This window comes from Bos mutus, chromosome 12 (assembly GCF_027580195.1).
Source record: "Bos mutus isolate GX-2022 chromosome 12, NWIPB_WYAK_1.1, whole genome shotgun sequence".
Lineage (NCBI taxonomy): Eukaryota > Metazoa > Chordata > Mammalia > Artiodactyla > Bovidae > Bos > Bos mutus.
In genome coordinates, this window is record NC_091628.1 from 72,768,237 (window position 1) to 72,796,175 (window position 27,939).

Sequence of the window (27,939 nt, forward strand, 5' to 3'; positions counted from 1 at the left end):
TCATAATCTACGCACGTGAACACAGCCAGATGATGACTTCTGCTTCATCCTCCGGAGTGCCCACGAGATTCTGGGCAGCAGGTGGGCATGGCCAGGGCCCTCGAGACCGCCAGCCGCCTGCCCCAGCCCGCCTTGCACGGGGCTGGCCTTCGGGCACACGGCGCCTCTGCACAGCCTGCCAGGGTGTGGCACGGATGTGATCTTGTTTACAAGGCAATGGTCCTTCTGCTGACACTCTGCCAGGAATCCAGGCTGCTTTCCCAGAAAGGATGTTTTCCGCAGGGTAGATCAATATTCCCTCCCACTATAGGGAGAGTCAGGGAGATAACCCGAGAACAGCAGGTACACACCCAGGGCTGGCTGTGCACACCCGGGGCATGCACGTGCCACGAGGGACACTGGGGCGGCTGTATAGGGCAGTGCCCTGCCCTGGGTGCCCGCTGAGGGCGCGCGACACAGATGCAGGGGGAGCGGGAGACAGATGTCGCCGGGTTCCTGAGTTCCACCTGGGAGAGTGTCAGAGAAGAGAGAAAACCGAGCTGGGGTCTGCGAGAGGGGCAGGGGCTGAGAAAGCCCTCACACACACATGGCCGTCAGCTGGGATGGGATGACAGGCTAAAGAAGGAACAGGGAATCAAATCTGGCCCGTTTCCTTAGAACCCAGCCCAGGGCGGGAGCCAGGTCCACAGACGGTCAGCGGGGGAGGCAGAGGGCTGCCCCTGGAGGCAGGTGTGAGGACCGGGCTGCCCCAGGGGCACCCTGCTCTGCTCTGGGGCTGCAGGAAATCTCTGTCGGGAAGAGCGGCTGGGGTCCTGTGGTGGAGCATGACATGCAAGCTTCAAAGTTAAGTAAGTTCTTGGCATAGATTCATGAAAGGAGAACGCGCCTGAAGTGTAAAGAGAGCATCGGGGTGACTGGGGCAAAGCTGCTACCTTGGGGAGGGGAGGGGATGGGGTGAGATGAGACGGGATACATCGTTTCCACCTCTATTCTGTCTTTGTGCATTTATTGAGCAACTACTATTTTCAAGGACCTGCCTGAGGTGCTTCGACTACAGAGAGGCACGAAAGATCATCTCAGCTCCCCTAGCACGTGGATCTGCTGCGATGCCATGGAGTCCTGGGGGAGGGGCTGGAATAACCCCGGGGCTGTCCCTGCTGATCACCTGAATGGTGGAGCTATCCTTACTTTGATATATTGACTGTGCAAGCTGTCTTTTTTGAGAATGCAAAGAAACTGGTACCATTTATCTCTTGTAGCTGCTCCAGGCCTGTGATAATAGAACTCTGAGATGTTTCTGTATCACGTTCTTGTCGGAAAACCCTCATGTGACACGGGTTGTATCAAACAGTTCACGGTCTAGATGCCCCGCCCAAGCTGTGTTCCAGAACCAGCGTTTGGGAGACATGAACCTCACCAACTCTGCCCTTTTGGTACAGAAAGTGGAGGGATGGTTACATAACTTAGCCCCAGGATGTAGTGGGAGAATTGAACATGGAATTCTCAAAAAAGTGAAGTTTGAAGGCTGTGGAGATTCAGGCAGCAGCTGACGTTTCTGCTGGCATCATGCAAACCGTTACCTCCCAGGCACCCTGGGAACGTCTGGGGATCCAGAGACGAGTAACGCTTAGTCCCTTTCCTTCCGGAGCTGAGGACTTGGCAGTGGAGGCAGGTAAGCACCTGAAAAACAGGTGCACACGTGCCTCCTCTGAAATCTCGGCTCGTACAGTCCGTGGGATTCTCCAGGCCAGCACACTGGAGCGGGGAGCCTCTCCCTTCTCCAGGGGGTCTCCCCAACCCAGGGATGGAGCCCAGGTCTCCTGCATTGCAGGCAGATTCTTTACCAGCTGAGCCACAAGGCAGGCCCTGTGACCCCACACCGGGGTTCATTTTCTGTTTATGGATCCATTCTAGTTTCTTCCCTGGTGGCTCAGATGGTAAGGAATCTGCCTGCAACGCAGAAGACCTAGATCTGATCCCTGGGTCAGGAACAGGGAAAGGGATGGCTACCTGCTCCAGTATTCTTGTCTGGAGAATCCCATGGACAGAGGAGCCTGGTGGGCTACAGTCTATAGGGATGCAGAGTCAGACACGACTGAGCGTCTGATGCTTTCACTTCTAGTTTCTGCAGCTCCTCTTTCCTCTGTTCTCTGCCCCACCTCTTGCCCCTCAGAAGCCGGGGAGGGGTGGTCCGGAGGCCTCGGCAGGGCAGCTCCAGGCCAGAGGCGCTGGCTTGCGCTGGCTCCCTGTCTCCAGGGGAGTGTGGGGACACCCACAGCACAGCCGCCTTTCTGACTGTATCGCAATGTCATCTTTGGGGTTGTGAGGGGAGTGTTGACATTTCAGGGCTTCTCAGGTACGGTTAGTGGTTAAGAACCTGCCTGCCAGTGCAGGAGATGTAAGAATGGGGGTTCGATCCCTGGGTCAGGAAGATCCCCTGGAGGAGGGCATGGTAACCCACCCTGGTGTCCTTATCTGCAGAATCCCACGGACAGCGGAACCTGGTGGGCTACAGTCCATGGGGTCCCAAAGAGTTGGACACAACTGATGAGCCTTGGCACACACGCACGCAATTTGACATTTCCGAAGCAAAGCCTCAAAGGGTTAACAGAACATTTGAAAGCTGACAGTGTCATGACCCAGAGGGCATCACCAGCTATGGCTCCATCCACAAAGGTCCAGGAAGGAGAGAGCTGCTGCTTTGGCAGGTTGGATCACTTCCTCACCACTTAAACCTGATTCCAATAAACTTCCCCAAATGATCACGGACTTGTTGATACACTCTCTGCCTTTGTGACACACGAGGGGCCCTCTTTCCTCTTTGTTTAATCTGCCTTCTGCTTTTCCATCCATCCGTTTAGTGCATCACTGGAGGACCTTGCAGATACCAGGCAAATGTCAAGCTCAGCTGCCAAATAAAGTCCGGACAGCCGGTGGTGCCGCAGCACCTTCCTTTGTTTGCTGGGGACCCAACTCCTGGAGGTCGGCTTGGTCCCAGGGAGACACAGGCCCCTCAATATCTCATTCCAGACCATGGTGCATCCCTCAGAAACCCTTTCTCAGCACCAGCCACTGAGTCCTTGACATAAAAGTTGACCAGGTGCATGAAGGTCTGTGGTCACCCTGCTATCAAACAGCCCTGCTCTTTGGAGCAGAGGAGACTGAAGGCGGAAAGTATGACATAAAAGAAAAGACAAACTAATTATCTTGTCCAGTTCTTCTCAGACAGCACAGATGCAGTAATAGGTTTTTGCGTAAGGACGTATGATTTCTTGCTAACACAGGGCTTCGCTTCCATTACCTTGATCTATTTTATGCACTGATTTTTGCTCCAAAGGTATTTGTGGATTAGCACTGATTTCACAAAAGTTGTGAAAGACAGATCAAGGGACATTTTACAACATTAAACCCATCAAACTACTCCTACATGTGTTTCCCTGGTGGCCTGCAACGTGGGAGACTCGGGTTCAATCCCTGGGTTGGGAAGATCCCCTGGAGAAGGCAATGGCAGCCCACTCCAGTATTCCTGCCTGGAGAATCCCATGGATGGAGGAGCCTGGCGGGCTACAGTCTATGGGGTGGCAAAGAGTTGGACACGACTGAGTGACTTCACTTTCACTTTTCACTCTTACGTGTGTGCCTGTGAAGGGCTAGTTGTTACATAGATGAGGTATGATACCAATTTTTTACCTGGGAGCTCAGTGGATATTAAACACAAAACTGTGAATTATTTTTAGTAAAAGTAGTTAATAAGACTTTATTAAATTTTTAAAAGCACATTTCAGCCTGTTTGAATATTTTGATGTAGACTGCTATTATTCACTAATTTATGGCTTGTACTTTGCAGGACTGTTAGAAAAAAGATGTAAAAATCCTCAAAAATTCATGCAGTACAAATAATCCTCAAATGAATTTTTAAGGGAACTGTTTTGACCATGAACAACTTTATTTCAATTTTTGGTTTAATTTAAAATTTCCCTTCCATGAAACACTTCAAAAGACTACAGAAATATTTTTTGAATCTAGCTACCAATTTAAGTAAAAATTGCTATATAAATAAGTTATCTGCATGATCAAATAAAATTATTTATATATTTGCTGCAATAATAATGACTCATCCCATACAACCACATTATAGTATTTGATGATGGTATATAGAACTCATAGTTTATTTCAAATCTATGAATTGCTTTAGGAATTTTATTTATAAAATAAATTTAAAATTTATTTAAATTGTATATAAAATTTCTGTTGCTTCAGTAGTCTGATATTTTTCCAAATTGAAATAACAAAAATTGCCTCATAAAAGTCTAAAAGCTACCAAGATCCAAGAAAAATTGCTTAGGGTGTTATTACTGTCAATAGGACACAAATTATGTAAGAAAAGTCTTCATGATAGCATCAAAGCTAAATTTTTAAAAATATAGGCAAGGAAAATTGTTATGAAAGAAATATGTCATAATTTAATAATTGTGTATGTAACTATTTCATCACTCATCCAAACATCTCCAGGCCATCAGCAGAACGTCTAGAACTAAGCATGTGGAATTTATTTTGTGATTATAAAGACACAGTTGTCAAGGTGAGGAGAGATTGCATTTACTTAGCTGTTTATTCGTGTCTTCGTCCGTTTGTGCTGGTGTACCAAAACTCCTGATGCGAAGAACCAGCTCATTGGAAAAGCCCCAGATGCCAGGGAAGATCGAAGGCAAAGGGAAAGGGGGCAACAGGGAATGAGAATGTCAGAGGGCATCACCGACTCAGCGGCCGTGACTTTGAACAAACTCTGGGAGACAGTGGAGGACAGAGGAGCCTGGCAGGCTGCAGTCCATGGGGTCCCAAGGAGCTGGACACAGCTGAGCGACTGAACAGCACCATGGTGGATGGGGATGTTTGCAGAATCCATTGTCTGTTGACCTTTTCAATGAAGGATTGAATTCTGCTGTGCAAAGAACACTGGGCTTCCCACCGTGCTCACTGTAGCTTCTTGATTCTGAGGTCAGGGAAGTTTGCAGGCATTTGAGCACCCAGGTTATCCAAGAAAGCATTTATCTGGACAGTTATACTAGAGAAGGGAATGGCCACCCATTCCAGTATTCTTGCATGGAGACTTCCATGGACAGAGGAGCCTGGTGGGCTACAGTCCATGGGGGTCTTGAAGAATCAGACACTACTGAGTGACTGACACACACATACACACACACACACACAATTATAATCCACACAGAGATGGCGCCCAAACCCTGAGGGTGTTGTTTCATCTCCCCACATTCTCAGTGAAGCCAGGTCCCCACAGGCAAGGCAGACACAGGAATTAACCTCAGAAATTTGTCACTGGAAAATAGAGTGACAGGATCATTGTTCTGTGCTTACTCGGTCATGTCCAACTCTTTGCGACCTCATGGACTATAGCCTGCCAGGCTCCTCTGTCCATAGGGATTCTCCAAGCAAGAATACTGGAGTGGGTTGCCATTCCCTTCTCCAGGGGATCTTCCCAACCCAGGGATCAAACCCAGGCCTCCTGCATGGCAGGCGGATTCTTTTACTGTCTGAGCCACCAGGGAAGCCCACTGCCCCCGTCTTCAGGGAGGCACTTTCTCAAGATATCAGTGTGCTCAAGGAACACAGAACCCGGTGCATAGTAGGTGTTTGGTGAACAAGCAAAACTGAAAGTGAAAATGTTACTTGCTCAGTCGTGTCTGACTCCTTGCGACCCCATGGACTGTAGCCCTCCAGGCTCCTCTGTCCATGGGGATTCTCCAGCCAAGAATACTGGAGTGGGTTGCCATTCCCTTCTCCAGGGGATCTTCCCAACCCAGAGATCAAACCCAGGTCTCCTGCATCACAGGCAGATTCTTCACCATGAGTCATCACAAATGAACAGGTAAAATGTATGTGCATGTGAGCATCACCCAATAGAATAAATAGAATTCACAGAATTCTGAAAAGGGCTTGAATCAGCTTGATGGTAAAGGCTGAAGTGAGAAACCACGTACCCAGGTCAATCTGGCTTCTCTCCAAGTAACCATGTGAGAAGTGTTTTATTTGGACTGATATTGAAGAGTCCAGCATTTTCCTTCCGATAGTTATGCTACTGGGAGGCTGCTAAGTTCCCCAAATAGAGGAAGGAGTAGGCGACTCATCAAAAAAACTTTTTTTTTTCCATTTTTTTCTGCATCTTCTTGGAGCATTTAGTCATCATCACTACATTTGTGGTCACATTTGAACGCTGCCTCCATTCCCTAAGTGGCATCTTCCAGAATTCAGAGGCCAAACCAGGGGGATCCTCAGTTCCCTGTTTGATGCTCATATGTTCAAAGCAGCGGATGCAGAGAAAGATTCGCAGGTTTTCCGGTGACTGCAGCGTGTCTGGGCCTGAGGAATGCACTCCATAAAGCCTCCTGTAATAGGTTTTGGAACACGGTGATTCCACTTCAGCACGTTGGCTTGGAAGTCCAGTAGCAATTTGCAAATGAACTTTGCTAACTTTCAAATCAGCAGTGGACTTGGAAGGAGGAGAAATCCCATTTTATCTTTTTAAAAACATGGCATCGGGCTCCCCTAGGTAACCAGCGCTCGTCACTGTTTCGTGAAGTGTAACTTGTTAAACTTTAAAAAGGTGAAGCCCAAGGGAGCATCGCGAGACATCATTGCAATCTAGCATCTTTAAAATAAAAAGCAGGGCTTGTCTCTTACTTACAGTTCCCGGAACCAGCATCTCCCCTGGCTTTACCACGTGCACATGGGCACTTCAAGGCCCCAAGGCTACTTTCCTTAAACTAGTTCCTCTGCCTCGTATTTTCATTGCCTCCCTAGAAAGTTCTAGGAAATTTTAAGCCCCTCTTCTTAGGAAAGGGAGTCAGAGTGTGGCATTTCTATATTATACGGAAAGAAAAGGGCCAGAGTGGAAAAATAACCCTGAAATGACTGGAGATTCCGGAAATCCCATAGAAGTATTGGCCACCAGATTCTGAGCCGAGTAGTCTCGTATCTCGTTCCACCGGTACCTCACTTGCTGTTGAAGTGTTTCTTAGTTCCTTAAAACAAAACTTCTCCACCAGGTTGAAAGCCAAGATGAGCATTTCCTGAGTCTGCATCCCCAAAAGTAGATTGAACATTTTCATCCTAACTGACTTTTAAATGTGACTTAAGCCCAGTAGGGTCTCTCTTTAAATATATATAGTTTAGGTACATGCATAATATATACATATATGTACACATCTGAATCATTATGTAGCTTTAGCACAGGCAGAGAAAGAGCTGATTTCTTATGCAATTACCAGCTTCTCCCCTCTTTAGGAGAATTAACATATTATGTAAATTATTTGACAAATATGGCGCAGATGTCATTAATAAAACATGAAAGTGGATCTGTGTCACCAATTAGCATTTTCATTGTATTTCCAGTCCACTCTCAGCTTACAGATTCTCTAGTTTGTGGGGAAAAAAAAAAAAAAGTGTTGCCATCCTCAGAAGCCTTCTCTATGTAGAGTTCCAGGCTGAGAAGTGTGTGGCTGCAGGGCTGGTGGGGCAGGGCAGGGGGCTTTCTGATGGGAGAGGAGGGAGGGGACAGAGAGAGGAGAGTCCAGGTGGGCTCAGCTTCACACCGCTCCCCCCCCACCCTGCCGGCTGTCTTGGCACCTACACGCCTGGCAAAGCCTCATGTCCATCCCACCTGTTTCCCAGGTGATGACATTCTGGGCTTGTTTACGGAAGCTGGCTAAGTAGAAGGTCACATTTAGATATGGTAGACTTTACCCTCTTCTAATAGGTTGAGATACTGTTTGGTGGCTGGATTTAGAATCATCCACACAGTGAAATCTGATCTTCAGTGGTTTGTTCTGGGGGCACTGGTTGTGAGCAGGAGATGCAAGATTCCTGTTTCTGGGTGGGCTTCTGGGCGGCCGTCATAGGACGAGCATTAGCTTCTGCTATTGTGGACTTTTGGAGAAGGCAATGGCACCCCACTCCAGTACTCTTGCCTGGAAAATCCCATGGACGGAGGAGCCTGGTGGGCTGCAGTCCATGGGGTCACGAAGAGTCGGACACGACTGAGCGACTTCACTTTCACTTTTCCCTTTCCTGCATTGGAGAAGGACATGGCAACCCACTCCAGTGTTCTTGCCTGGAGAATCCCAGGGACGGGGGAGCCTGGTGGGCTGCCGTCTCTGGGGTCGCACAGGGTCAGACACGCCTGAAGCGACTTAGCAGCAGCAGCGGCAGCATTGTGGACTTTTAAAATCAAAGATGCTTCTTACTTTGAACCATCTTTGGTTTTATAAACAGTCCATATAAACGTAGTGTACCATTTCAAAGGAAAAGAGGGTTCTTTTTTTTTTCCCGACAGGGACGGTGTAGTAATTGTCATCAGTCTTCACACAGCATCCCAGAGATGAGACGACGCCCATAACCTGGACAGAAAGCTTTGGAGAAAAATTACTTAGGCAGGGCTGTCCAGAGCGTGCATTCTAAAATTATTTCCCAGCCTAATGGAAACAATCATGCTAATAATTAAAAGGTGGGTGCTATCAGGGGGCCGGATGAGAGAGGAATTTATATCTCTTTGCTCGGATCAACTCGGATGGCATTATGTGAATGATTTAGCAAGGCAGGGCACCTGCTGCGGCTTCCATTAACCGGTTTGGGGAGTGGAGGGGGGAATGTGTGGTGGCTGAGGGGCTGGGGGTGGTGGAACAGAAGTCAGGGGGTCCGATAACCCAGCCAGACTGCCAGGTTGGCCACAGTCAGGGGGGTCAGCTCTCCCTTTCTCTGCGACCTTGGCGGGCCAAGCTGTCATTAAACACGTGTCTCCTTTCTTGTTTTGAAATTCCCATTCTTCTTGTCGATCACAGAAACTCTCGGGGACGTGGTCAGGAGCTCCTAGATGAGGATAAAGGATGTAAACCTCAGTCACCCGCCCAGTCAGATCCTGACCCACGACTACCCACAGGGCCTGGCCCCCACATCTTGCAAAACGCCGACAGCAGGCAGCGACCCTGCAGCAACTCACCCATCTGCCCTCCCTGGGGGACCCCAGCTGCATTTCGTTTCAAATATTTAACTTTAACCTGTTTAATATTTAGTAAGGCTAAAGGAATAAAAGATGAATTATTGAAGAGATTAATGTTTTTAACCGCCCACCCGCCAAAGTCACAGCCAGGCAGCTTTGTATCAAAAACTCATTTCACAGGCATTAATTTTTTAATAAAATACTGATTGTGTGATGAAGAAGTGCTTCTAATAAGCTCCAACAGTCCGTGGGAAGGGCGTTCTTGTTTTCTTGGGCTAAGTACAATCCGAATTGAGTCGTTTATACTGTGGGTTCCAGAAACGGTTGGGAAAAAAAGAGGGGTGGGGGGTAGACCCTTAAGTTTTCTCCTAATTTGTAATCCAAGTGACCATTTGAAACCTGAATAACACTGGAAACCTACCTCCCCAAGAAGGGGAGGCTGTGGCTTTTCAGACCATAACTCAGCAGACAAAGGGAGCATCATTAGGAGTTGTGTTTTCTGGGGGCACAAGGAGAGGGAGGGGAGCCGGGGTGGTGAATATTCAAGCAGAGTCAATAGGTGGGGCTTTGTTAATAGAGAAATCCAGTCTGGAGCCAGCACAGATGGTGGGGCGGGGGAAGGGTGTGTGTGGGGGGGTGGAGCGGAGGAAAGATGGTGGCTAATTTCTTCCCCCACCATTTTTTTTTTGCCATGCATGTAATTTGCAATATCATCCTGTATTTCTCTTTTCTCTCTGCAGTTGAGAAGAGATGGGAGCCTCACATCTATTATTGCAACCCACAAAAATTCCTCAGTCATGTTCCCAGGGAGGGGTATTTTCAGTAGTACATGGACGTGATAGTGGTAGAGACCGTCCCTCGCATGCAATTTCAAAACGGACACTGCAGATGGAGGCAGATGAGGAAAGACGGTGGACACGCTGCGATTTGGAGACTACTGACAAGATTTAGACTGAAAAACCTTGCCACTGGGAGAAATTTGCAAGGTTAGAACATCCAATTGGAAAATAGGGGGAATCTTGGATTCAGAGAAAAGGCAAAATTGTTTTAACTGGAGAAGGAGACGAGTCTGTCCCCGCGGCAAGCACTGCAGCACTGACTCTCTGCATAGCGACAGTTTATGGGGATTTATGCCTGCAGGGCTGCAGGGATGTATTTGTAAATTCATATTTATAAGGCCTCCCAAAGAAGCTGGAAGCAGAGCTGTGTGACAAGAGAGGGTCCTACTCAGAAAGAGTGACTCCTGTGCCCCTGGGTGGGAAGGGGCTCCGGCGATCACAGACACGAGACCCTCTGTTTTCCTGGGGAAGACCAAGGCTGCACCGTGCATCTCTTAGGAGCTCTAAGAGCCACCGTGTGTGTTGTTCCAAAGACAGCACATGAGGAAATGGAAACCCACTTTCAAGGATGCCATTTCACCAAGCTGGACGTGTGTTCCTTTTGTGTTCATTGTTTTGAAGGAATGGAAATTAGCAGCCAAGGTGAAGGGCTGCGGTGGTTGCAGACAGAAACACAGGCTCTTGAACTCAGTGTTTCACTAGAGAAAAATGCTAGACTGTGAAAACCCCTTTTTAAAAACATCGATACCTGCTATTTATAGGGCTTGGAAAATTGGTTTGAAGTCAAAAGCAATCATAGCGAAGGCTTTAAAACTCTGCACATGCAAAATCAACTTACAAAGATCTTTAAAAACATGAGGTCAAAGGTTCAGGAACCGACACACGAGTCTGTCATCTCCAGTCAGTCTTGTGCACTTGGAGGAAAGTATGCAAAGTGACCACCAGACGTAGTTTTCATGACAGCTTCTACAGTCTGATCCAGTGGAGCCTGTGCTGTTTGGCTGAGATAGATTTCTAGAGTTTTGTCTGATGATTTCTTCTGGTAAGTTAGATATTTTATTTTTCCTGAAGTTCAGTATAACTCATGTATTTCAGAGAATGAAAAATCTCTCAGCACAGGGACTGCAGTTATGAGCAATCATTCATTGTGAATGTCTGTGACTGGTTGGTTTCATGTTTGCATAAATGCTTTCCTGGAGGCTCAGACAGTAAAGACTCTGCCTGAAATTCAGGAGACCCAGCTTCAATCCCTGGGTTGGGAAGATCCACTGGAGAAGGAAATGCAACCCACTTGGCATGGGAAATCCCATGGACAGAGAAGCGTGGCGGGCTACAGTCCGTGGGTTCACAGAGAGTCGGATATGACTGAGTGACTAACCTTTTCACTTCCCTTCCACAGTTAATTTACAATGTTGGGTTAGTTTCAAGTGTACAGCAAAGTGATTCAGTTACAGTACATACATATGCATATATACATATATATTCTTTTTCAGAGCCTTTTCCATCAGAGGTTGTTACAAGACAATGAGTGTATCCCCCTGGGCTCTACAGCAGGTCCTTGCTTCAGGATTTGTCTTATCCAGAGGTGCCTGCTGTGAATATGCTTCACACGAATTCCTTCCTATGAAACTGAGAACAGGAACCGATTCTCATCAGACACAGCTGGGGCATCGGTGGCTCAGAGGTCACCCCAAACGTCTCCCACTTCTCAGGTTTTCCACCTGAGCCTCGATAACTTTCAGCAGATGGCTCCGTCCAGAATCCGCCGAGATATACTCACTGCGTGGTCTGCTCCTCTCCCTTCTCTTCCATCGACCTCGGTCTTTCTCACCTTCACCCTCTCCACCTGGCTGGGGACACACCCCTCTCCCGTTCACACCGGCCCCATCCTCAGCCTTCCCTCCAAGCCTGCTGTGTGCAAAGATGACCTCCCCTTCGCGGCCACCTCTCAGGGCTGAACTTGAACCTGACTTCCACCCCTGAGCCAGATTGTAAGCTGTGCCACTCACAAGTCTCCCATGCACTTTCCTCCTCTCTTTTCAGTCTCTCTTCCTTCGGCCTTGCCCTCACATCCTACCTTGAGGTCAAAAGGCCAGCAGCTGCCCCGTCACTGCTGAGACTTCTCTCGGACTGGATCCAAGGGATCCTTCTGTCCTGGGGGAAGCTTCCCCCCTGAGGCTGGGCTGCCACCTCGGTCTGCCTTGAGGCCCCATGAGCCATGACCCCCAGCTGTCTCTGGGATAATCATCACCAATGGGGTTGCTTCCTCCCATCAGAGAGCTCACAAGTTAGAGAGAGAGCAACAGAGAGAGAGAGAGAAGGAGAGCATGCCCCCCTTAAACCCCAACGTGACTTAGTACAGAAGCCATGGTCCAGCCTGACCAATGACAACTACGTGAATGTCTGGTCAACAAGGAGAAGAGCACCTACCCTCCTCACACCAGAGAAGAAGCTCCTTTGAAGACATCGACCTCAAGGAATAGGATTAAGTGAGTGTTTACCCAATTCCCTGCTAGGAGCATGTGGAATGCTGAAGCAAGACCAGAAAACGCCAGAAACCTCCGTTCAGGGCGACTCAGTGGGTGGGAAGTCTTCAGATACCCATGCCTCCAAACAGGATATGCGAGAGCGTGCTATCTTCTAGCGTTTGTAATTTGAAGACAGATCTTCATTTCAGCCATATTAATAAAGTTGAAGATTCCAGGAATTTTGAGGTGGGCTTTGGGGACAGTTTCTTGCTCCTTTTCACTTGGGGCTGAGTGTCTGCTGAGGTTGCCACTCCTGCAAACATCTGAGCCTGAAAGTGAAACAAAACTCTAGTTTCCCAAGAGCCAGGCAAGCCCATAAGTCTTCCTGGTGTCCGCTGAATGCTGAATGCGAAGTTCCACAGTTGGGGTTAATGGTTAAGCAGACTTGGGGGAACTGAGCAAAGTTTTTGCTTTTTATTCCTTCTTCTTTGACACCAGACCCCAGGAAGCTCCCCGGCCCCATGGGGTGTCAGGGGAGCTGGTGCTGGGAGACCCACCTCCACCACTGGGTTATGGTAGCTCTCGTCAGTGATAAAGGCCAAGGGACTGGGTCCCCCACCAGGTGACTTTAGGGAAAAGAAGAGGCGGAGGAGTGGCCGGTGGACACGGGTTGCTGCCCTTGGGGTCCAGTGACCCTGCCTGGCAGTACAACCAGACCAAGGGTCTCACCCTTCAGATACAGCTTCATCCAAGTGTGGTGTGAGGTTGGGTGGCTCACAACCTCACACGAGTTTGGGTGTGTGAGAGTGAGAGAGAGAGATAGGAAGGGAGAGAGAACTTAGAGCCAAGGTTCTCCCCTTTAGGCAGACCCAGGGGAAGCGCCCCCATCTCAGATCACACGGAGGTAAGGGGATAAGAAGGTAAACACAAGACCTGGATGATCCCTAAATACCTTATCCTGCCCTCAGGGAGCTTAGAATCGAGACAGGAGTAGCATTCATTCCACAAAACCGATCATTCATAATATTAACACAGAGTTGCTTTAGACGTGAGTCAGATGGAAGGGGAACACTGAGTTGGTGTTTGGAGCAGAGTCTTGTCCTGGAGGCAAGATGTTAATTAAAATATGAGAGATGATTCCAGCTCAATAAAGAGAGCAAGGCATTTTGGATGGGAGCGCCTAAAGCAGTATTAAATGTCTGATCTTTTACCTGCTCCCTCAACAGATTCTTTGATTTGGGGGTTCAGGTTGTGACAACAACCTGCTAATTTCACATAAAACACGTGTTCCTATTTTAGAGACAAAAACAGGGGTTTTGCAGAAGCAAGTCAAGCACCAGATGCTGGTCCTCCTCCATTCATGGTCCCAAAGTTTAGAACTTGTTGTAATGGATGCTGTTGGCTGATGCACAAACAATAAACCTTTTCTTACCTTTGGCCCCTGTCGTTCCTGAAGGGAAAGCTAGAATTAGACATATGAAGATAAAAATTCCTCAGGCATAATGTTGTTAGGAGATTGAAAGTCTGAAGAGTTCTCATCACAAAGAGCCGTTTTTCTCCCTTTCTTTTTGGTGTAGGCACAGATGAGGGGAGAGGTAAACTGGATCTAATCTGTCCCCCTCTCCCCCCTTGCCGCCCCCCGCCCCAGCCCCCGGTCGCCGTGAGTCTGTCTTCAGTCTGTGCGTCTGTTTGTTTTGTAAATCAGCTCCCGTGCATCCTTTTCTCAGATTCCCGGTCAGTGGGGTTTCATGTGAAAGCAAAGGGAAGCCGCTCAGTGATCCCTTTGGGGCGTTGACTTGTCTCTCTTGCTCAATTGTAACCGCGCGATGCTAGAAACCTAGATGAACGTGGCTTTGCCTTCCTAATAGCAGCAGATGCTGTGATTCGTCAGCTGCATATTTGCTAACGAGAGTGTCCCCCTCCTGAGGGGTTTCTCTCAAGCTTTGCCCCCAACTTGAAAGCCCCTTGAGCTGCAGGAAGAAGATACTGTTACCTTTGTTCCCTCAGCCTCGGTATGTTTTACCATGGGAGGCACATACTCACCCAGTGTCAATGCATGTATATTTGTGGAAGGACGAATGACTGCGCAGAGCACGTTTCCTCCCTTTTGAAGTGTTTTGGGGTTGTTTTCTCTTGTTCCCTTCGGGCTTTTCCGGATATTACAGTGATGCTGGTGAATGTTTCCTGGAGCTCTTGGCTGTCATTTCACAGAGGAAAAACAAATGGAGAGACCTCGGGGTGACCGTCTCTGTGTCCTGGACAGGGAGGCGATCGTTCTGGAAGCTTGCCCTCCTGGTCCTGCAGACACCAGACCCAGCTGGGAGTGTTTCATCTCGTCTCGTGGCTCATGATGTGAACCAGACAGACCTCTCCTCCTGTCCTCCTTGCTTATCCTCGCCTCAGCCACCTTTATTTATGATTTTTTATACCAGACAATTGGGCTTCCCTCGTGGCTCAGCTGGTAAAGAATCCGCCTGCACTGCGGGAGACCTGGGTTCGATCCCTGGGTCGGGAATATCCCCTGGAGGAAGAAATGGCAACCCAGTCCAGTATTCTTGTCTGGAGAACCCCGTGGACCGAGGAGCCTGGCAGGCTGCAGTCCACGGGGCCACAATGAGCTGGACATGACAGTAACTGAGCACAGCACCGCATACCAGACAATCATTAGCCACTGTCTCCTTCCAGGAAATGTACCTTAAAAGCGGAAATGCTCACATTTCTCCTGATGTTATATATATATATGGTTTCTCAAAGGATTTCTTGATGAATATCTCCTTCTATAAATTCATTGAATTAACAATTAGGCATATAAATGGATTGGATAAAGAGTTCTCCTGAAGCCCTTTCTCCACGCTCTTAACTGAGTCTGCTTTTCCTGTTGAGGTGTGGCTGATTTACAACGTCGTCTTCATTTCCGCTGCTGTACAGGTATGCGTACACATTCTTTTCACGTTCTTTTTTGTTACGCTTCATCTCAGGGTATTGGGCATAGTCTCATGTGCTACACAGTAGGACCTTGTCTATCCACCCTATATATACTAGTCTGCACTTGCTAACCCTGAACTTCCCCCCGCCTCCATTTTTCTCTACCTTGAATAAAAATGGATAAGGGTTTTTGCTTTACTTTCACGAGGTCCTCACCCCCAAGGATCAAAGCCTTATTCTAAGATTTGTCTTTAGAGTTATCATTTGGGGAAGGGGATGTTTTTGGTGGGCTTTTTTTGTCTAGTAGAGTTGACAAGGAGAAGGGGACCAGAGGATGAGATGGCTGGATGGCATCACCAACTCAATGGATGTGAGTTTGAGCGCGCTCTGGGAGATGGTGAGGGACAGGGAAGCCTGGATTGCTGCGGTCCATGGGGTCGCAGACAGCAGACACTTAGGGACTGGACAGCAGCAGACAGTGGAGTGGCAGAGGAGAAAGTGAGCTGTCTACGGTACCAGCAGTTCAGTGGGTACACGGAGCCTTGTGTTGGGGGAGCTCAGTGGGAAACGTTCATTTGATATATGAATCTTTGGAGGTGAGCAGATGCAAACTAGCATATACAGGGGGGGATGAACCACAGGGCCCTACTGTGGAGCACAGGGAGCTATATTCAATATCCTGTGATAAACCATCATGGAAAAGAATATGGAAAAGAATGGATCTATGTATAACCAAATCACTTGGCTGTACAGCAGAAAGGAATGTAACTAAACTTCAGTAAAATAGAATTTAAAACCACGACTCGAATGGCGGTAAGGACACAGCAGTGGGCAAAGCAGCGTCCCTCCTGAAGGAGTCACACCGGCTCCCGGCTGAGGACGCTGGACTGGACAGGAGCACGTGTGAGCAGCCCCGGCTGCTCTGACCGGTCGGGTGTGGGGTGCGAGCGGCCCGGAAGCAGGGAGGACCGGGGCTCCACCCCAGGATGTTACCACCAGAGCCCCTCAGAGGCCACATCCCACGTTTCAGATCGTCACCGTCAAGCAGCCACAGAAGCCGCGACACGCCTTCTCCACGCGCTGGGGAGGCCGCACTCTGTCTTCTTTGATTGTTGTCTGCCGGGGTCCAGCCCCGGTTGATCCAGGGAATTCGAAGCGGGGACGGCGTCGGCGAGGATCAGGAAACAACTGCTTAATTAAACGTTAATTAAGGATATAAAGAGTAATGGAATAAGGATAGCTCAGTGAGGAAATTCAGTGGAGAAAAGAGGCTGAAATAAGGATAGCTCAGTGAGGAAATTCAGTGGAGAAAAGAGGCTGAATAATTCAGCCAGAAGGTGAGAGAAAGAACGACATGGGGAGACCAAGTTTCGGTGAACAAGGCCCGCACTTTATTTTCCAAAGTAGTTTTTATACCTTAAGTTATGCATAGAGGATAATGGCGGAAGGGGTAGAGTCATGCAGCAAGCCAGGCTTTCTTCCTGCAAACTTATCATATGCAAAAGCTTAGGTGATTTGCATCATCTTCTGGCCCGGAGGCCTGTTAACATTTTAAGACCCTTTCTTCAGAAAACTTATTTTTCTCTGAAGGTGATTGGTCAGGAGCCACCCTCCAAAAGCATTAGATAAAGTTGCATTCCTACAGGGCAAAGGTGTGGTGGGCTATAACAAGAAAAAGAATTAACTCAAGGGTCCCAGGTTGCAAACATTAAAGCTACTACTTACACCAATTATATTAATCAATACACTGCCAGGGACACAGCAGGTAAGGGATATGGAGACTTAGCAGCAAACATTGGCCCAACAAGTGAAAATCCCTTCACCAATACAATTTCTAATCAATCTTTTAACTACTCAAAAGAATCTGTGTTTAGACAGTTTAGAACATCTCCTGCCTCTCACAGTTGGGAGGCTCTGAACAATCACATGTGGCTGGAAAAACCTATTCAGGCAGGCTAGAGGACTTCCAAAGGAGTTTGTAGGTTGAAACACTGTCACATCCAGGAATTATTAACTGGAGCTGTAAGCTAACTCTTTTTTCAGAGAGAGGTAGTGGGGGACAGCCCCCCCTAAAGTCAGAGGTGTAGGTGAGAGCACAAAGCAGAAAGTAGGCAGACTCTGGTTTGGGGGGTAAATGCTCGAGAATTTCCAGGGGAACTCCTGAGGCTCAATCCCGCCTTTGCGTATGCCAAGCCTCCTTCCTCATGACCTTTGCCACGGGCGGAGCTCGTTCCCAGCAGTTGTTCAGTGGCTTAGTTGTGTCTGACTCTTCGCAGCCCCGTGGACTGCAGCACGCCAGGCCTCCCTGTCCTTCACTGTCTCCTGCAGCTTGCTCAAACTCATGTCCATTGAGTCAGTGATGCCATCCAACCATCTCATCCTCTGTTGTCCCCTTCTCCTCCCACCTTCAATCTTTCCCAGCATCAGGGTCTTTTCCAATGAGTCAGTTCTTTGCATCAGGTGGCCAAAGTATTGGAGCTTCAGCTTCAGCATCAGTCCTTTCAATGAACACGCGGGACTGATTTCCTTTAGGATGGACTGGTTGGATCTCCTTGCACTCCAAGGGACTCTCAAGAGTCTTCTCCAACACCATCGTTCAGAAGCATCAATTCTTTGGTCCTCAGCCTTCCTTATGGTCCAACTCTCATATCAGTACATAACTATCAGAAAAACCATAGCTTTGAGTGTTTTGTGTGGAAGGAAAATTGAGATAGCATTCGGGAGGGGGGATCAGCCCTCCTATGATCTGCAAATATTTCTCCCACGGCCTCTAAAATAATTTGGAAAAGCTATGGATGTACCTCCTCACACATCTAAGAAGAAAATGAGAACTTTCTCACGTGCTGTTGCCAGGAAGAGCTATCCCTTACAATGTGTGTGGAGGTCTACTTGTTCTAAATGCATTTGTGTTCACACCTTGGAGTGGAAGATTTTTCTAGTCGCATTTATGTAAAATGATTATCACACGATCTAATTGAAACAGCCAGCTCTCAAGGTCAACCTGATTTGCTAAAGTAGACTTAATTTTTCCTAGAAAAAGGCTGACTTGGTCTTTTGCGTTAGCTGAGCGTGTCCCCATGGCAACCGTGTCCATTCTGAGCGCCATCCTTGGAAGGCAGACACAGAGCGATGGAACTGCCCTGAGGTTGTCGCCTATGTGCTGTGAGCACTGGGGCTCTCGGTGACCCTTTTCTAAGCTTTCTGGGCTTGTCCTCGAAGGACTGTGGTTGTTTTTCATGCCCCTTTGTTCAGTGCCCAGAGGATTTTTGGTCCCGCCCTGACCCCAGTCCAGTCAGAATGGGTGTGTCTGACTCTCTGTGATAGAGTGGGAGGTGACAAACGTGAAGAGAGGTAAATTCTCAGGGGCGGTGGGGATGCTGTTTCAAGCTAAAGGAAAGAGAGTCTGTATAAAGTAAGGATCCAAAAAAATGATCCCATGATAATTATTCCTCCTTATTTCCTACCTACAAATCTCACACACCCCGGAACACGCAGACTGCTGGCCATGATGGCTCTGCTGTAGATAAGAGCAAGTGTTTGAAGAGCTCAGTGATCAAATGAACGAGAAAGTTGCCACTCCCATGTTCCCTGGGATACACAGGTTCTCTGGCTACGCAGGGACCTGATCACCTAAGGGAAATGCAGGAGCCCTTCTGTATGGATGTAGCATCAGGCATTTATATGTACATTTATTGAAGAATATATGGCTTCCCTGGTGGTCAGACGATAAAGTCTCTGTCTGCAGTGTGGGAGACCTGGCTTCAATCCCTGGGTTGGGAAGATCCCCTGGAGAAGGAAATAGCAATCCACTCCAGTTCTCTTGCCTGGAAAATCCCATGGACGGAGGAGCCTAGTAGGCGACAGCCCGTGGGGTCACAAAGAGTTGGAGACGACTGAGCAACTTCATTTTCACTTTATTGAAGAGTGACTTTCAGCAATAAGCAATGAGCCATAATTTCTTTTCTGAACACTGACTTACAAAATGGAAGCTTTTATGTTTTGAATGTATATCAAATTAGAAAAAAAGGTTTTTCAACTGTTATTTTTAAAATCTTTTTAAAAACTATGTCAAGAGTTCAAATGATGGGCTGGAGGAAAGACATCAGAAGGACCGATGGTGACCCACGTGGACACCCGAAGTTTCAGGGCCACTGTTTAAAAGTAGACTGGCCTTGTTCTTACCACTTGAGAGCAAAAAGCACTCATCAAAAACATAGTGAAAAGATACCGAATGTTCAGTCACTGAAAATCATCATTTCCATGAAAAAATAAAACAGAAGCTTAAGGGTAAATGTATTTCTAGTCTCAGGAGCTAGAAACCCAGCTTCAAATACACAGTGGTTTCAAGCTCTACTGAACCAGGGCCATCCCATTAATTATGGATGACATTAGGGTTTAAACAAATACAAACTGTTTTGCCCTCACCTTTAGAAGTTCCTGAAGCAAATGTTTTATTCCCAGTGAGAACCGCTTTGCAGAGCTCAGATCTTGGAATTATTAGAACAACTGCAGTGCTGGGAGGCCATCCACAAATATAACGGCGGCTTCTCGACACCTGGCTTTTACTGGGTTATTTAGGGGAGGGGCAGGGGAGGACTTGAAGTTACTGAAGATGACTCGACAGGCAAATGAAGGCAAATGTCATCCCCAGGCCAAAGACTGCACACATTCTGACATTTGCCCGTAATCTGGGCTGCAGCAATCATCACTGATGGGTAAAGTTTCACAAAACTTCTCCACTCAGCTCGAACATAACAAGAATTTGCTAGGGTTTGTCGTAGTTACAGTGACTATGCTGAAAAACAAACAAACAAACAAACGAAAAAGGGCTTGTTAGAACACAGAGCTCTAGTTAGCCACAAGCCACTGATGCGAGAGGCTGACTGCGTCTCAGTTACAGCTTGTCGGAGTCAACACGTCTTTCTTCTGGGTAACTATGGACTTCAATGAGTTCGTCCGGCCTGGTCTATTCTCTTCCCTCTTGTAGGTTCAAATTATTTTGAAGGCTTTTTTAAAGACCTGCTCTTGCTGGACTGACATGTGGTGTGTAATCAGTGAGGCTCAGGTCTATGTTTTTCTACAGCCAAGTGCCCTTTGTCTATGGGCTACTAGTCCAGTCGCTGCTGTAATATCAGACTGGAGGCGGTGCCTGTGGGAGGGGAGGCGTTTTTCCTGTTTTCAGCCGTGGCTCACACGACAAGTCACGGATCAGAAGCTCTGTCTGTGTGTACAGGTTGATTTGACTGACGTGGCTTTTGGTTTCATGCCTTGTCACCCACTTTGGGTCTTCTCCATCTGGGTCACAAATCTCTTGATCATCTCTAGACTAGGAACATGGTTTAATGAAGAGTGAAATCACTCAGTTGTGTCCGACTCTTTGCGACCCCATGGACTGTAGCCTACCATCCATGGGATTTTCCAGGCAAGAGTACTGGAGTGGGTTGCCATTTCCTTCTCCAGGGGATCTTCCCAACCCAGGGATCGAACCCAGGTCTCCCGTATTGCAGGCAGACACTTTACCACCTGAGCCATCAGGAAGCCTGGTTTAATGAAGAAGTACTGAATTCAAAATCCAAAGTCCTAGATTCAAATCCCGTGTTCGTTTTTCAAAAAAATTTCTATAGTTTGGGGTTGATATGCATATACTGTTATATTTAAAATAGATAACCAGCAAGGACCTCCTGTATAGCACAGGGAATTAACCTAAATGGGAAAAAAATTTGAAAGAGAATAGATACATGTACAGATATAACTGAATTATTGTTCTGCACGTGTGAAACTAACACAGCACGAATCAACTGTGGCCAATATAAATTATCAACAATGAATGTCTATTGAGAGCTTACATTGTTTTAGACATCGAACGTCAGCCTTTCACAGTTATTGTCTCATTTAACTTCACAACAGTCCTAAAGCAGATTCACAAGCTGTCCATATTTATTACAATGGAAAGAGTCTACGTAGAATGTCATACGGAGGAAATACAGCCGCGGAGACAATGCTCTCAGTCAAACTTCTAGGTTGCCCCTGGCCAGTGTGCGACCTTGGACAAATTAAGCGACTTCTCAGAGCCCTGATCTTCCCATCTGAGTTTCAAAGTTCTCATGTGAAAAAATGAGTGTGAGAATGACAACCTCAGGGTGTTGTTGTGTTTGTCCAAAGAGGGGTGAAATTTCCTTGGGAGCATCCCTGGCCTACGAGAAGGTCGTTTGCTGTTTCTATCAGAGGAAGGAGAGCTCAGTTCTGGAATAGGGAACTGATGGGAGATGAGAAAGCTGCTGAGGCTGGAGGAAGCCTGCCCATTTCACTCCACGGTCCCAGCTGCAAGTCAGTCACAAATATGTCATGTTCAGTGTGCTAAGAGTGAGTGAGTGAGTGAGTGAAGGTCACTCAGTTGTGTCTGACTCTTGGCGACCCCACAGACTATAGCCCTCCAGGCTCCTCTGTCCATGGGCTTCTCCAGGCAGGACTACCAGTCTGGGTTGCTCTAGTAAACAGCAACAGGTGAACATCTGGGCTGGTGGGGCACCTCTTCTGGTTTTTATACACAAGTGTAATTTATCCTGTGGGTCCTCAAAAATGCTGTGTCATATGACGGGGACTTACCCATTAAAGAGCTTTCATGACAAACTTTAGGAGGGTGGATCTTAAAACGTCCATCAGTGCTGTTCTGCAAAAAGCCAGAGCACTGTGGTCCAGGGAGAGAGCCCTCTGATGGTGTGACTTGATTTGTGGGGCGTCTAAAGGTGTGGATTTCCCAGCATCTCAGGGGAGTGGGGCGGGGGGTCCTTGCTGTTCCTCACCTGGTGGATGACAACTTGGGGGCAGAGGTGAACCCTGACCGCTGAACCCAGGGCCAGAACACAAAGGGTTTAGAGATGTTGACAGAGCTCCCCGCCTGACCCACAGCTGCAAAGATGATCTGCTGAAACAGCGGGACTGCATTCCCTGGGGGCTGGCTTGAGCTCAGTGACACCAGCTGATTTCAGGCACGAAAGGAGGCTGAGGATAAACACAGATGAGGCTCTCACTGCAGAAGCTGCCAATATCCTCTAGAATCTTCTGCAATCTTTGAGCTAGTTGGGCTCCCTGGCTAATTAACTGATCATTCAATGCTTCTACCAATACTTATTGGGTCCACTTTGTCCTGGGAACCATACAAAGTGCTTGCTTATGGATAATCCCTAACTTCATGGAGTCCCTCTTGAAAAGAAGCTGGATACAGTGTGTCATTATATGAGACCAGGAAAGATGATAACCTACCAGGAGCAGATGGCTCAGAGTGCTCTAGGAGGGCAAAATCACTGGAGATGAGACTCAACGGTGAGTAGGCATTCACCCAGAGAGGACAGTGATGGACGATGTGGAGTGGGATGTGGAAGGCAGAAGGCTATGCAGAAGGTGATGTGTTTGAGGAGGTGCAAGGATTCTCCCTGACCTGAAAAATGCAAAGATGGGGATGATGATGGACAGCAAAGGAAGATGAGTGTAAGGAAGGAAGCAGGGAGCTAGACAACTGATACACTGGCATTACCCCTTTGATAAAAAATAATGAAAGTGGATCTGAAATACCTTATTGAAAGAGAAACACTCTCAGATGATATATACAAATAGCTAAACTCCAATCATAGCCCACAAAGTCTAAAAACAGGTAAATGCAAAACACATACCCAGGAAAATGCAAAAAGGAGGGCAGGACGGCAGGAAGGGAGGAAGAAAGATAAGGAGCGACATAAACATGATTTTGTTAAGGTATTTCAAGGCACACGTGAAAAGAAAAAAGCATAGGTTTGAAAAATGCAAATGCAACATAAACTCAAATGTCACCGACTTTCCAAATATCAGGAGTGCTGGCTTCTTCCCTCGCGTCCTGCCAGGTGAGGTAACACACAGCTGGTAGCAACCAGCTTCAAGGCTGCTTGAAGATCAAGTGCGATGCTTTGGATTTTGGTGGAGTCCCTGCTCTGCTGGCTCCAACTGGGGCCGACACTTGGGACATTTCTGTCCAATGCATACTGATCTGCACACAGAGAGGATAATTGAAGACAGAGATGAGTGAAGACGCTTTTCAAGAGTATGAAGAAGTTGAAAGGCTTCTTTGATGCTCACTGTAGCCACAGGATTTAGAAATGTTTGGGAGACTCAAATGGGGAGCCAGGCAGGCCAGTTTTGTGGGGCCCCATGCCTTTTCCCGAGGGATCCTTTGATCACTGGGGGGTGTGTGCAACTCCCTGGCAGCTCTGCAGCCACGTGGATGCAGGATGTGCTTCTGTGTGAGAGACAGTGCTTGAGTCAAGCTGTGATGATTCACGTTGGGAGAGCAGAGGTGATGCTGTGGGAAGTGGAACATGACGGTGACTCAGTGGGAAAAGGTGAAACTGTAGGCGAGAGGCGGGTGGGATTGGTCTGTCTCCCACTTCCCAGCTCACAGTCCTCTAGTCCAGCACACTCGACACCTAGAGCCTGACTCCGGGCTTGCTGAGGCGGGGGAGCAGGGCTCAGCATGGTCAAGGCTGTGAGTTGGATTTCCCTAGTGAAGAGGTTGTCTTGTGGGACAGGTAAGTGAGTAACCAGGCTGAGAAACTGATCGATTTTAGAGGCAGATCAGTTTCATTCCGTTGGGACATACACCTGGGGCGTACTCTGATGGGGAAAGAAAAAGCAGCCAGGAGACCCCAACATGCGGCTTTACATCCAGAATCCAGTGCCATGTGGATGGTCTGGCTTCCACCGTCTGCTGTCCTGGGGTTACAGGTGTAGGATGATGTATCCACGCTGGCCTTCCCAGAAGTAAAGCAGAGAATGACTGTGGTGCTATCAAGTTTAAGCTTCGTATCACTGAAGGGTTCTGGGATGGATATAGAAGAAAGAAAATGCCTGGTGGGTGGGCATCTCCGGGGGGCTCAGAAAGGAGGCAGATAACGCTCCCTGAGCCAAGAGCAGAGGTGCGTGTCGACACTGCCACCCAAGACAGGTGGCTCTGAAGGTGTCCAGAAGTGTGTCTCTTTTCCCACCCTGGCTTTCTGCAGCCTCCCAGTGATTTTATTTATTTATTTATTTTAAATACTTGGGCCAGGCCTGGCTTTTCAGACCCTGACGGCCTGGACGACCCCTCTGCGGAGGCTGAGGAGGCCGAGAAGGTAGAGGAAGAGGTGTCACTGGAAGTGATGCTCCCGGGAGCCATTTTGCAGGCAGAAAGGTACGGGCGGCCCCCTCGCCTGGCGTCTCCCAGTGATTTTAGGATCAGTGAGGTGAACGAGCAAGGTTTCATAGCACTGACTCGAGGACCAACTTGAAACTCAGGAGACCTGGGGTCTGCGTGCTCTGCTGAGGGCTCAGGTACTCTGGCATGGCTCAACAGGAGCCACATGAAACCCACAGTGGGCACAGCTCAGCCTCCTGGTCTCTTCTGACCCCAGGGTCCTCTCAGCCCCTCTCCTGGCCGTGCCGTCCACTCACTGTGTCCACGGTCCTTCCTGCCTGGTGAACTCCAGTCCCTCCCACCTGGATGACTCACCATCTCTTACACCCCCAATGGCTGTGAACTCTAGTCTCTTTGCAAGAAGACTGAACTGACTCCAACTTGGGAGACTTTTCTCAACTTGTGTCTCCCTGGATTGAATGGTAATAAGGACTCAACTGGTTGTATTAACAAAGTCACACACAAACACATGTGCTTATGTGTGTGCCTCTCCTGTGAGGCTGGAATTCCCACAAGGGAGATACTGATTTTACTCCCAGTTGAATTCCCAGTAGAGCCTAAACCTGTATGTCACAGGCATGCACATGTGTGCAAGATCAATGAATCAATACTATTCGTGTACTGCTATACTTGGAAGGCTTTGTAGCCTCCTATTATGGGTCCTGGGGCTGGAAAGATCCCCTGGAGGAGGGCAGGGCAGCCCACTCCAGTATTCTTGCCTAGAGAATCCCATGGACAGAGGGGCCTGGTGGGCTACAGTCATGGTGTCTCAAAGAGTTGGACATGATGAGCATGCACACATTATTGAGTTAACGTTACCAAAGAGGTGTGTTGTAATTCTAACCCCCAGGACCTGTGAACGTGAACTAATGTGGACATAGAGTCTTTGCAGATGTAATCAGGTTAAGACGGGGTCAGCAGAAGTGGCCTTAATCCAGCATGGCAGTGCCCTTCTGGGAGGAGAAAAGCCACGTGGAGACAGATCCACAGGAAGGTCATGTGATGATGGAGGCGGAGCTTGGAGGGAGGCAGCTGGGAACCGAGGGCCCTGAGGCTCATCGGCCTCCACCAGCAGATGCGAGAGATGAGGCGGGAGTCCACCTAGGGTCTGTGGGAGGGCGGCTCTGTGGGCACTTGAATCTGTGAGAAGACGTGCTTCAGTTGCTTTCAGCCAGCCACTGGGTGGCACTTTGTTGTGACAGCCCAGGACACTGGTCCACCTCCCAGTGCTGCTGTCGTTCAGTCGCCAAGTTGTGTCCGACTCTTTGTGATCCCTTGGACTGTAACATTCCAGACCTCTCTGTCCTCCATGATCTCCCAGAGCCTGCTCAAATTCATGTCTACTGAGTCGTTGATGCCATCCAACCATCCCATCCTCTGTGGTCCCCTTCTCCTGCCTTCAATCTTTCCCAGCATCAGGGTCTTTTCCCTTAAATCAGCTTTTCACTTCAGGTGGCCAAAGTATTGGAGCTTCAGCATCAGTCCTTCAATGAATATTCAGGGCTAATTTCCTTTAAGATTGACTAGTTTAATCTCCTTGCTGTCCAAGGGTCTCTCAAGAGTCTTCTCCAGTACCACAATTTGAAAGCATCAATTCTTCAGTGCTCAGCTTTCTTTATAGTCCAACTCTCACATCCATACATGACCAATGGGAAAATCATAGCTTGAGCTAGATAGACCTTTGTCGGCAAAGTGATGTCTCTGCTTTTTAATATGCTGTCTAGGTTGGTCATAGCTTCCCTTCCAAGGAGCAAGTGTCTTTTAATTTCATGGCTGCAGTCACCATCCGTGGTGATTTTAGAGCCTCAGAAAATTAAATCTGTCATTTCTTCCGTTTTTCCCCTTCTATTTGCCGTGAAGTGATGGGGCCAGGTGCCGTGATCGGAGTTTGTTATCCTTAGGGTACCCTTTTTGCATTCTGTTTAATCGATCCCTCTCAACAATCATATGCTTCCTCCAAAGAAAGGCAGCTTACATTGACAAAACACTGTTTTCCTGGCTCCTTGCAGACAGAAAGCCAGGAGGAAGGGGAACAGACGGCAGTGTTAAGGCGGCACCTGTGAGAGGACTGGAGAGGGTTTTGACAAGACGTAGAGACTCAGGCGGAGAAGGCAGTGGCACCCACTCCAGTGCTCTGGCCTGGAAAATCCCATGGATGGAGGAGCCTGGTGGGCTGCAGTCCATGGGGTCCCTAGAGTCGGACACGGCTGAGGAACTTCACTTTCACTTTTCACTTCCATGCATTGGAGAAGGAAATGGCAACCCACTCCAGTATTCTTGCCTGGAGAATCCCAGGGATGGGGGAGCCTGGTGGGCTGCTGTCTATGGGGTTGCAAGAGTCGGGCACGACTGAAGTGACTTAGCAGCAGCAGCAGCAGAGACTCAGAAGACATCCTGGAAAGGAGCCTGAAGGGTCCCAGTGCCCCGCCAGTCAGCGAGCATCCTGCCGTGGGGCTGTGCCTCCAGGATGACACACAGGTCTCGGAAGGCTGGGCTGACTCCACCCTGCAGGCGCTCCTGGGCCAGCAAGACCACCCTTCACCTCCCCTTGGGTCCCAGCTCTCTCACCAGCCCAGCCCAGCCCAGCCCAGCCCAGGGCTCTCTGAGACGCACGTCTGGCCTCCGGGTCCCGGGTTTGGGGGGACTAGGGCTGGGTGCCCCCTCTGCTAGACAAGCTTCCTGTAGCGGAGAGTTGGGCTGCAACCCAACAAGAGACGAGAGAGCAAAGGACTTTTGAGCTCCAGTGGGGCGAGAAGTACTCAGGAACAGGAAACAATGATTTTTTTTCAGCAAGGCCTGTTCAGTGTCTTCTGGGGAATACTAAGCCCTGAATACTCACAGGTAACCTCTTCTCGCGCGGTGCTGGGCGCTTCTCGCTCTGGAGTGGATGCTGGTGGCTCACAGTCCCCGTTTGGCCCCCAAGTGCTCGTCCCCAAACTCCCGCTTCCAATCACCATCCACCCAGAGCTCTGTTTTTTGTCGTTGTTGCTGCGTCGTTTCTCATGGATCCTGAGACGCGCTCCCCTCCCCAGGCCTGCTGGACCAGCACGAGGAGCCTGCAGTCCTTGTCCAAGCAGGAGAAGCCCCTGCGTTCCCAAGGGGACCCCATTGCTTTGGCTTCCTGCCTCTGGTGGCCGGCAAGGTGGTGCCCTCCCTGCCTCCACAATGGCCCCAGCCCCAGGTCCCCAGACTATGACACTTCACATGGCCAGAGGGTGTCTGCCGATGTGTGTAGTTCAGGACAGGGAGATGGTACTGGGTTACCTGGCTTCCAGGGTGGCTCAGTGGTAAAGAATGGATGTATGTACGTGTGTAACTGGATTGCTTTGCTCTACTCCTGAAGCTAGCACAACATTATGGATCAACTCAGCAGCTTCCCTGGTGGCTCAGGTGGTGAGGAATCTGCCTGCAATGCAGGACACCCAGGTTTGACCTTTGGGTTGGGAAGATCCCCTGGAGAAGGAAATGGCCACCCACTCCAGTATTCTTGCATGG